Here is an 11,136-nt window from a genome sequence, read left to right on the forward strand (position 1 = left end):
TTTCTTTCTTTCTTTCTTTCTTTCTTTCTTTCTTTCTTTCTTTCTTTCTTTCTTTCTTTCTTTCTTTCTTTCTTCTATTTTTGGTACAGAGATCTGTAAGTGATAGTAAGCTGCTCTTGACTGAAGATGTACCCTGCCTCACATATTGAACTACACATGTCATTTATGTATTGCTTCATTAATATTTACAAAATTCTTGGGAAGTAGGATATATTCTCAAATTATATCTGAGGAAACTGAGGCTTAGAGTTTAGTAATTTTTCTTTTTTTTTTTTTTTTAGAAGATCTTATACTAGGATGACAAAACTTTTAACTCCAAAACTGTCTATAAGAAGATTATAACAGCTTACTGCTGTGGTCAAAAGTTGTTATAGAAACTTTGATATTTTAAAGAAATTTTGATATTTTTATATTTAGAAAAGGAAAAACAAGCATTGAAAGCAAGATTATCAATAAATAGCAAACAAAGCATTTCTGCCTGAAGAGGTAATTACACAGAAAAGTTTGAGATTAGCAGGCCCAAATTAAAAATCAAATGGTGCTGTGGGATTTCATATGTATATTACTTTCTCTTTCTGAATGTCAGGCTCTTCCTCTCCAAGTTGAAGAAAATAATAGTTGGCATATTGATCATTCTGTGATTTAAATGATAGAGGATTTTTAAAGCATAATACCCACAGAAACATACACTACGATAGTATAATCTTCTCACATTTTCATTCTTTCTCCTCTTTTTTCTTCTTAGGATGAAGGTGGTTATAAATAATATAGTTAACACAGGTATGAGAAAGACTGTTTTATCCAAGTTAAAAACTGTACTTGCGTGACTAAGGTAGGGCCATCATAAATTGTCAGAACTAAATAATTAACTATGCAAATGCCCAGTAATAGAATGAGGAATTTTAACAAACATCTCTCAAGGGGCGCCTGGGTGGCTTAGTCGTTAAGCATCCGCCTTCGGCTCAGGTCATGATACCAGGGTCCTGGGATCGAGCCCCGCATCGGGCTCCCTGCTCATCAGGAAGCCTGCTTCTCCTTCTCCCACCCCCCCTGCTTGTGTTCCCTCTCTCACTGTGTCTCTCTCTGTCAAATAAATAAATAAATATTTTTAAAAAACCCCACAAACATCTCTCAAGAAATGTGAAAACAAAACAAAACAAAAACAAATAATCAGAATATATTGTTAGGAGACCATTCTCCATGATCTCTTGCATTTCTGAATATTTTGTGAGGAAAGTCACCGGCTAATTTCTGCACTAGTTTTTCAAGGATATTTGTATAGCAAATAGCTTTGAAAGATATAGTGTATCCTAGGAAAAAAGAGAGGTGTATATATAGCCTTGAAAGATACAAATAGTGGTTCCTTCTGGAACCATAGACATGTAATGCTTGTCAAGGAACAATGGCAACAAGTGTGTTGTCTTATGGTTCAATTCATCATTCCAATCTTAGATCGATTTGGAGGCAGCAATGCAAATTCTCATCCTAGTTGGAGTAAGGGAGCTTTCACCCTCTGGTAGAGTTTTCCTTGAGACAGATAAATTCACACAGGAAAACATAGAAGAAGGATTGACTAGAATTTAGGCTAGTAAACCCACTGGAGAGCATGAAAGAAGTGCAAAGAAATCTAAATAAATTCTATTGCCCCTTATGTTGAAAGTGGATAAAACTTAAGAGATACAGTCTTGAGAATGGAGCAGCAGATGCCCCATATTAAAAAGACTCCTTAAAAATTGTTGCCATTCTCTGAGTCAAGCAGAAGTCAGCCAAATGAAACAAATCCTGCAGCTCCAGTCTGAAAGCGTGTGGCTATGGCTTCTTAGTAAAGGAGTTCCCAAAGCCAAATAAATGGTGTTAGTAATGACAACCATGCCACATGATATAGAGCTTTGGGTAGACAAAAACACTACAAGCTCATTTAGTTGAGCTACAAGCGGTTGCCATAATACTGGAAACCAGAAGTCAATGCATCTTGTTAGTGGAATGGAGTCAATCTCTCCTATGTCCTCTAATCTCTCCCTCCTTCCTAGGGAATTTAACTGCTTTAAGAAGGTAGAGAAAGGAAGCAAGCATGAATGCATGCAGGAGAGGTGGTGCTGACGTTTCACTGTCTGCAAAGGGAACCAAAGTTATATGAACTCACCCATCTGAGTAAGCTGGGAAACTTCAGAAAGGGAAGGGACTCAAGTTTTTATGAATCTGTTGGATGCAGGTATCCGAATCACCAACCTATTCAGTCTTGAGGAAGGGTGAGCCCAGATTAATGGATGCAGTGGCAAAGGTAGCTAGCATGACCTTGTGGGTGGTACCCTTTGGGACAACTCAATTTAGAGTTTTAACCATTTCTACTGCTGAATGTGTCAAGGTACTGATGTTTTTCTTGCCTTCTCTCTTAAAGTATTAAATGATAGAAAGGATTCTTTTGATCAGGAAGAACTCATGCAGGAAAGTGCTAATGGGACACACAAATAACTTCACTATTTCCCATCTCACTCTCAGGAAGTCCAACAAAGACAGTATAGAATCCCGGCGGGGAGAAAGGAAAATCACAGCTTTGAGTTAGCACTTAAATTTTACAGATGTAGTAAAATGATATGGTATCTCAATATAAAAGCCCTATATCACTGGCAAAATGCCAGATGGAGGTAGAGGTTTATGGGGGATTATCAGCAATGAATTTCAATTTTGATCCGTTAGTCCCTGTTTTTTGTGGTATTAGTGCTATTCCTGAATACACTGCACACTTGTGATGACACTTGATAGGCTATCTTGGACATTCTCAACTCCTTCCTTTCTAACCTACTAGCACCTAAAGACTATGATTAATTTACATTTATATGGCAAGTTCTCCAGTATACATTTGCAGTACTTTCCCAAGAATATTTAAGCCCCTGCCATTTGTATCCAGTACCTAGGTCAGGATTTAGTGTAAGCACCTCTATCCTCAGATGTTCTAAGCTTTCACTAAATAAATGGTGCCTTACCACTTGGTAAGGCAGAAAAGTTCATATCAAACACCCTGACTGCACTATTTCACCTCCCTCAACAGAGATAGCTGAAAATACCTTACAAAATTCAGGAGGTTGTTCACCAAGTAAAGTTTATTGGGATTATATGGGCATATCACAATGTTAATGCTTTTGATAATCAGGAAAAAAAAATGTCTCTTCAGACCCCATCACTTAAAAAGGACCTTACTGAATACCTGAGACAGTATGTGTTTACATAGGTATTCTACTTGGTCCTTTTTATCAGTGAAATCCCAAATCAGCATCTATTGAATGGAGCCCAAATCAAGGCTATGCTGTAATCAGTTCAGCAAGATGTGACACATTCTATTTTGAGAGACCCATAAACCCAATATAATCCCATACATGTAAAATGCAGAAACAATAAAAATTTAGTTATAGTTTTATATTTGTATACATAAATGATAAAATTATAAGGAAAAGTAAGGGAATAATTTATGAAAGTGACTTTTGCCATAGTAAATATATTTTTTATATTTTAACTACTTGAATGATTTCTATATGAACTGATTTCAGATAAGTACTTAAGTAAAAATTATGTGTCCAAAAGAGTGCAAAGGGGCTTCATAGAACCTGTCATGTCCTGGTTCTTTCCTTTAGCAATTTTGATTACCTGCCATTTTTGATTTGCTTACATTCTAACTTGGGAAATGTTTTGGAGTCTGGGAAACCTGAGAACAAGCAAAGTTTTTGGTATGACCCAAACCGCTGCTACCATCATTTTTTTTTTTTTTTTTAATTCCAGGCAAATCTGCAATGCTGGTTTCCTAGTTATAGTAGAGATAATATTTCTCATCACCATGGTACTATTAACTTTTGTAGGACATAATATATGCCTTAGGAGCAATACTTAGTGTTGATATTCTCAACTATATTTTTGGCCATGGATCCCCAAAAGAGTACTTTAAAAGTGCTGGCTGGCAAAAGGGAAAAATCCATGGTGTTTTCTGACCTATTTCCTATATAAGATAAATAACTGAATATCAACAAGAGAGATACCTGCTGTGTGACTAACACATGGAAGAGACTTGAAAAGGAATTCCAAACTGAAAGTTATTTTATATATATATATATGTATGTTTATATATATATGTATATATGTATAACTCAGTGTTACATTAGTTTCAGGTGTACAATACAATGATTCAACAATTCTTTACATTACTCAGTACTTGTCAAGATAAGTGTACTTTTAATCCCCTTCACCTATTTCACCCATCCCCCCACCCACCTCCCCTCTGGCAACCACTAGTTTGTTCTCTGTATTTAAGAATCTTTTGTTGTTTTTGTTTGCCTCTTTTTTTATTATTCATTTATTTCTTAAATTGCTCATATGAGTGAAATCACATGTTATGTATCTTTCTCTATTTGACTTACTTCACTTAGCATTATACCCTGTAGGTCTATCCATATTGTTGCAAATGGCAAGATCTCATTCCTTTTCATGGCTGAGTAATATTTCATTTCATATATTCATACATATACATATACACATACCACAAATTCTTTATCCATTCATCTATGGATGGACACTTGAGTTGCTTCCATATCTTGGCTATTGTGAGCAGTGGTGCAATACACATAGAAGTGCATATATCTTTTCAAATTAGTGTTTTTGTTTTCTTGGGTAAATACCCAATAGTAGAATTGGGTCATATGGTAAATCTATTTTTAATTTGTTGAGGAATCTCCATGCTGTTTTCCACAGTGGAAAATAGCACCTACTTACACTCCCACCAACTGTGCCTGAGGGTTCCTTTTTCTCTCTATCCTCACTAACACTTGTCTGATTGATACTAGCCATTCTGAGAGGTGTGAGGTGATATCTCATTGTGGTTTTGACTTGCATTTTCCTGAGGACAAGTGATTTTGAACATCTTTTCATGTGTCTTTTGGCCATCTGTGTCTTCCTTGGCCATTTTTCAATTGGATTATTTGTTTTTTGGGTATTAAGTTAAATAAGCTCTTTATATATTTTGGATGTTAACCCTTCATTGGATATATCACTTGCAAAAATCTTCTCCCATTCAGTAGGTTGCTTTTTTTATATGTTGATGATTTCATTGGTTATGCAAAAGCCATTTATTTTAGTGTAGTTCCAATAGTTTAATTTTGCTCTTGTTTCTCTTGCTTTAGGAGACATTTAGAAAACTGTTTCTACAGCCAATGCCAAAGAAAAATACTGCCTATTATTTCTTTTAGGATTTTCACGCTTTCAGCTTTCACATTTAGGTTTTTAACTCATTTTGCGTTTATTTTTTGTGAATGGTATAAGAAAGTGACCCAGTTTCATTCTTTTGCACGTAGCTGTCCAGTTTTCCCAGCACCATTTGTGGAAGAGACTGTCTTTTCCCCAATGCATATTCTTGCCTCCTTTGTTGGAGATTAATTGACCATATATTTGTGGGTTTATTTCTGGGCTCACTATTCTATTCTATTGATCTATGTGTCTATTTTTGTGCCAGTGCTGTTTTGATTACCACAGCTTTGTAATATAACTTGAACTCTGGGATTGTGATACCTCCAGTTTTGTTATTCTTTCTGAAGATTGCTCTGGGTATTTGGGGTCTTTGGGATTCCATACAACTTTTAGGATTATTCTAGTTCTGTGAAAAATGTTGTTTGTATTTTGATAGGAATTGCAAATTATTTATTTTAAATGCATAATTAGAATACTAAATATATCTTTAAAAAGCTATTCTTAGATATTCTTCCATGCTTATTTTCATGAACACAATGCCTTTCAAAACTAAATAGAGGCAATAAAATAAGAATAATGACAACTGAGCGGAAGGAAAGAACTTGTCCCTTCACAAAGTACTTGAGAAGAGACAAAATAAATGGATTAGGTTAGAGATCAGCTTGTTTTCTGATTTCTTAAGCTAGTTGTGTTTTTCAAAAAATTGTCTTTATTACTATGTAAATAGAAAAAAGTTTATACATGTTCAGAATCTGCACCAAAATATCGATTCTTTCAAATGAAATCTATTTCCGCAAAAAATCTGTCCTTAAGATAGAGAAAAAATTGGGGCGCCTCGGTGGTTCAGTCAGTAAGCCTCTGCCATTCCGCTCAGGTCGTGATCCTGGGGTCCTGGGATGGAGCCCTGTGTTGGTCTCCCTGCTCAGTGGGGAGCCTGCTTCCTCTCCCTCTGCAGCTCCCCCTGCTTGTGCACGCTCTCTCTCTCTGTCAAATAAATAAATGAAATCTTTAAAAAAAGGGGTAGAGAAAAATTGTTACAAATTCTTATTACAAATTATTATAAATGTATTATAAATTGCTGACTTAGACAACTAAATCTGTTTAGTACCACCAATTTCTCAAAATAGTGGCTTTCTTTTTTAATATCAGGATTTTGTAGATTTTTAAAACTCTACAAAATATTGATATCCTAAGTACTTAAACCTACTACCTACTTTGTTATTTAAAAGCCAAAGGGAAATTTATGATAAGGACCATTTTACACTGCCGTTGAAAGTAGTCACTGTTCTCAATTGAAGTAGGTAAAGATATTGAGCCAATAAAGAACAGAATTATGTAGTGCAGTGGTTTTCAAATATTACTGTGCATATGGCTCAGCTGCCAACCTTAAGAAAATGGAGATTCTGATTGAGTAGGTCTGCGGGAGGCCTAGTATTTTACATTCTAACCAGCTGCCAAGTAACGTCAGTGCTGCTGGTCCACACACACACACCTTGTCATTTTCTAGGAAATGACAAACCCAGTGAAAAAAACATTGAGTGATTTTCTCAAAATGAAGGTACAGCCAGCATTAGCACATGTTGGAGCCACTGGAGTTCCCTGCACCAGCCCTCTCCAGATGAGGGGATTCGTTAGCCAGGCTGGGAAGGCCCCTAGACAGAAGACGTAAGGACCTCCAAGGAATGATTCTCATCCCAAACCTAGATCCATTTTAAGTTTCAAAGCAGTGTGTTGTGTTGTTTTTTGTTTTGTTTTTAAAGCTGGGTCTGTTGCAGCGAACTGCCACTAGCCCAAAGCTGCAATTAGTTTAAGCCGTGGTGCTTCATATCAATGGTAGAGTTATTAAAAGTTACATGGATTTTACAAAAAGGAGCAAAAGTGTGAAGAAATAAGGAATCAAAAACGTAAAGATTAGTTGTTTTAGCAGTTTGCGTTTTTTTTTCAATGGACTATGGATGTAATTGCCAATTAACACTAAAACCATGTCTTCCTCAATACTTCGCTAAATACTGGTTTTCTATCCAACTGTCAAAGACATGAATTTTGTTGGCCTGAGATTTAATTTTTGGAAACCCAGTAGTCTTAGTTACTTTATAAAATTATTTTCTTGAAAAGTTCAAATGCTAGAATAGTGAAAGCTATTTAAAAATTGTTTGTACTTCCATTCATTATTTTTTGTTGTTTAAATAATGCAAAGCTCAAATTCAGGTATTAATACTTTTCATTACTGATATATACTGTATATAAATGATCTTAAATTTTCAAGTGCATGCTTTCTACTTTGAAGTCTAGGAATTCAATTTGTCTTTTTTGCTTGTTTATTTTTCTGATGGCACTTAGTATATTGCTATAGACTTTGAGGGTGCTCAGTAAATGATTATGGACATACTGAGAGTTTAAGTCCAGATTTTATGACTGATCTATTATAAATCTGGAATTCTGCTGCTTGGTTTTCACATGGTTTTAATGCCTAAGGGAGAATGAAAAGAAACAGCTGCATCTCTATTATGAAACAACCAGTTGCTGAAATGATTGGGCAGGTGGCTGATGGACCCAGTGGCAATTCTGGAACAAGTGTTAAGGCTTAAATTATGTTAGGTTACTTTTCCAAGCTTGATGTTCCCCATTTGGTACAAGCATCTGAGAATGTTATTTTGTCATAAAGTATATCATGTGCTAAAGTCATTCTCTATAGATGGATTTCATGTTAATGTATTTTAGTTGAATGAATAACTCAGTTTGCATACTCCATCCATTTTTCATTTTTCTTGTTGCCCACTCTTCCTTATCTCCAACTTTTTATGCTCTGAATGCAAACTCTTACCACATTTAACTTGATATAAATGCTACACATATGTACTGTGTATATTCTACATAGTTTATATACTCTTTATAGACTACTGTATAAACTATTTCTTATACCCTGTCTCTCTCTGTACATACACTGTAAATAAAATGCTATAAATAAGTGACACAAGTTTTCAGTCCTAGTTTATGTTCATTTCATTTCATATATTTATTTTTTGTCATAATTGAAAAGTTGAAAATGTGCAATCATAGTTAATACCATCCAAACTGGGCCACATAGTCAAATTTATTTTTTGAAGTTTTATAACAGCATTTTCAAGATAATATAGATGTTATTTTTTATAAAAATATGTTTATGATGGAAAACTTTAAACATTTGAAACAATTATGTGAAGAATACAAAATCTGCATTTCTACTGCCTTTTGATAGGTTTTGTTAAGGGTTTATTTTCTTCCCTTTTGTGCTTCCCATCTCAGTTGGATAAACATACTAAAAATTCACTTTTGTTTTGGGGTCTGCTTTCTATATAAATTCTTGAATCACAATATCCTTTTGCCATTAGAGTATAGCATGGGGGTTATTTATAAGATTGTCTCCATGACATTTTCTCAAGTGAATGAGACATAGGTTATGCAAGTATTATTTGTACTTGAGCATTTCAGTTATTCACATGTTATTACTCCTTAGCTTATACATTAGATATTTTAGATATTTAGAATTTTGAATTTTGTTGACATAATAAATAGTTACAAATTTATTTCCAGGAAAGTTGAGTCATTTCATGATCATATCAGCATTTAGTTATAATGCCTCTTTCAACTCAATAATAATATTGTCAGTTTTTTTTTTTCTTATTTCTAAGTGTGTGATAATTCTTTAGTTGTATTTCTCTATTGGATTATTTAGAATATCTTACACCATTAATACTCCCTAATATTTGACAATTCTACCAACATTATTATAAAAAATATTATACTTTTTATTAATTTTCTGGAATGTTAGAATATCTTGAATAGTTCATACTATACCTTTGGCCAAAATTTTGTATTGTGTGTGTGTGTATGTGTTTTAATTTGATGTATAGCAGGTTTAAATGCTTATTTGCTGAAGTCTAGTGAACTTTGTGTTTTTCACTTTTTGTTGTTTTTTAAAGATTTTGTGTATTTGAGAGCGAGAGAAAGAGAACATGAGCATGGGCGAGTGGCAGAGGGAGAGGGAGAAGCAGGCTTCCCACCGAGCAGGGAGCCCGATGTGGGGCTCTATCCCAGGACGCTGGGATCATGACCTGAGCCAAAGGCAGATGCTTAACGGACTGAGCCACCCAGGTGTCCCTCTTTTGTTGCTTATATGCTTAGAAACACATTTCCCAGACAAGATCAGGAAACTATTCACTACTGAATAATTCTGGTTTGCTTTTTTATATTTCGTCATTAACTTTAACTAGAATTTAGAGGAGGTAAGGATCTTTTTTTCTGAAATAGCCACAGTAATACATTTATTGAATGATCCATTAATTATTTATTATCCAAATACACTTTTTGTTTATTTTTAATTAAAGTATAGTTGATATACAATATTATATTAGTTTCAGGCATACAAAACAGTGATTTGACTTTTATATACATTACAAAATGGTCGCCATAAGTGTGTTACCATCTATCATAAAAAGTTATTACAATATTATTTATTGACCGTATTCCCTATGCCTACTTTATATCCCCATGACTTATTTCCTGTATAATTGGAAATATATAATATATAATTGAAATTTAGACCTCTTAATCCCCTTCACTTATTTAGTCCATCCCTTTAGCCCCCTCCCTTCTGGCAATATCAGTTTGTTCTCTGTATTTATGAGTCTGTTTCGGTTTGGTTTGGTTTGGTTTTTTAGAATCCATATATAAGTGAAATCATATGTTATTGTCTTTCCCTATATGACTTATTTCACTTATCATTATGCCCTCTAGGTCCATCCATGTTGTCACAGATGGCAAGATGTCATAGTATTTTATGGCTGAGTAATGTTCCATTGTATATATACCCCACATCTTCCTTCTCCATTCGTCTATCAATGGATGTTTAAGTTGCTTCCGTATCTTGACTAGTACAAATAATGCTGCAGTAAACATGGGGGTACATATATCTTTTCAAAGTTAGTATTTTTGTTTTCTTCCATTAAATACCAACAAGTGGTATTACTGGATCAGATAGTATTTCTACCATGCTGTATTCCACACTGGCTGCACCAATTTATATTCTCTCTAACAGTGCACAAGAGTTCGTTCCTTTTTTCCACATCCTCACCAACACTTGATGTCTCTTTTCTTTTTGATACTAGCCATTCTGACAGGTGTGAGGTGATATCTCATTGTGGTTTTGATTTGCAATTCTCTGATGATGATGATGAGTGATGTTGAGCATCTTTTCATGTGTCTGTTTTCCATCTGCCTGTCTTCTATGGAAAAATGTCTACCAGGTCCTCTGCCCATTTTTTACTTGGATTGATTTTTTTTTTTTTTTGGCATTAAGCTATATGAGTTATTTATATATTTTGGATATTAACACCTTATCGGATGTATGATTTGCAAGTATATTTTCCCATTTAGTAGGCAGTCTTTTTATTTTGTTGATGGTTTCCTTTACTGTGGAAAAGTTTTATTTTCGTATAGACCTGATAGTTTATTTTTGCTTTTATTTCCCTGTCTCAGGAGACATATCCATAAAAATATTATAAGACTGATGTTCAAGAGCTTACTGCCTGTTTTTGTTTAGAAGTATTATAGTTTTAGGTCTTACATTTAGGTCTTAATCCATTTTGAGTTTACTTTTGTCTATGGTGTAAGAAAGTAGTCTACTTTCAGTCTTTTGCATGCAGCTGTCCAGTTCTTTTAAAAAAATTCACTCATGTACCTTTCCAGTTATGATAGAGTAGCTCAATATAATAAACAAATATAAAAGCCAAAGAATTATATACAAAGGCTCTTTTGAGACATTCCACATAATATCATATAATCTTTGCAAGAAGGAAAAGCACAGGAGTTACACGCCACATTCAACTCAGCTCTCTCTTGCAGGGTATTGTCAAAATCTTATAGCAG

The sequence above is a fragment of the Phoca vitulina genome, unplaced genomic scaffold, assembly GCF_004348235.1.
Source record: "Phoca vitulina isolate PV1807 unplaced genomic scaffold, GSC_HSeal_1.0 scaffold7, whole genome shotgun sequence".
NCBI classification, from domain to species: domain Eukaryota; kingdom Metazoa; phylum Chordata; class Mammalia; order Carnivora; family Phocidae; genus Phoca; species Phoca vitulina.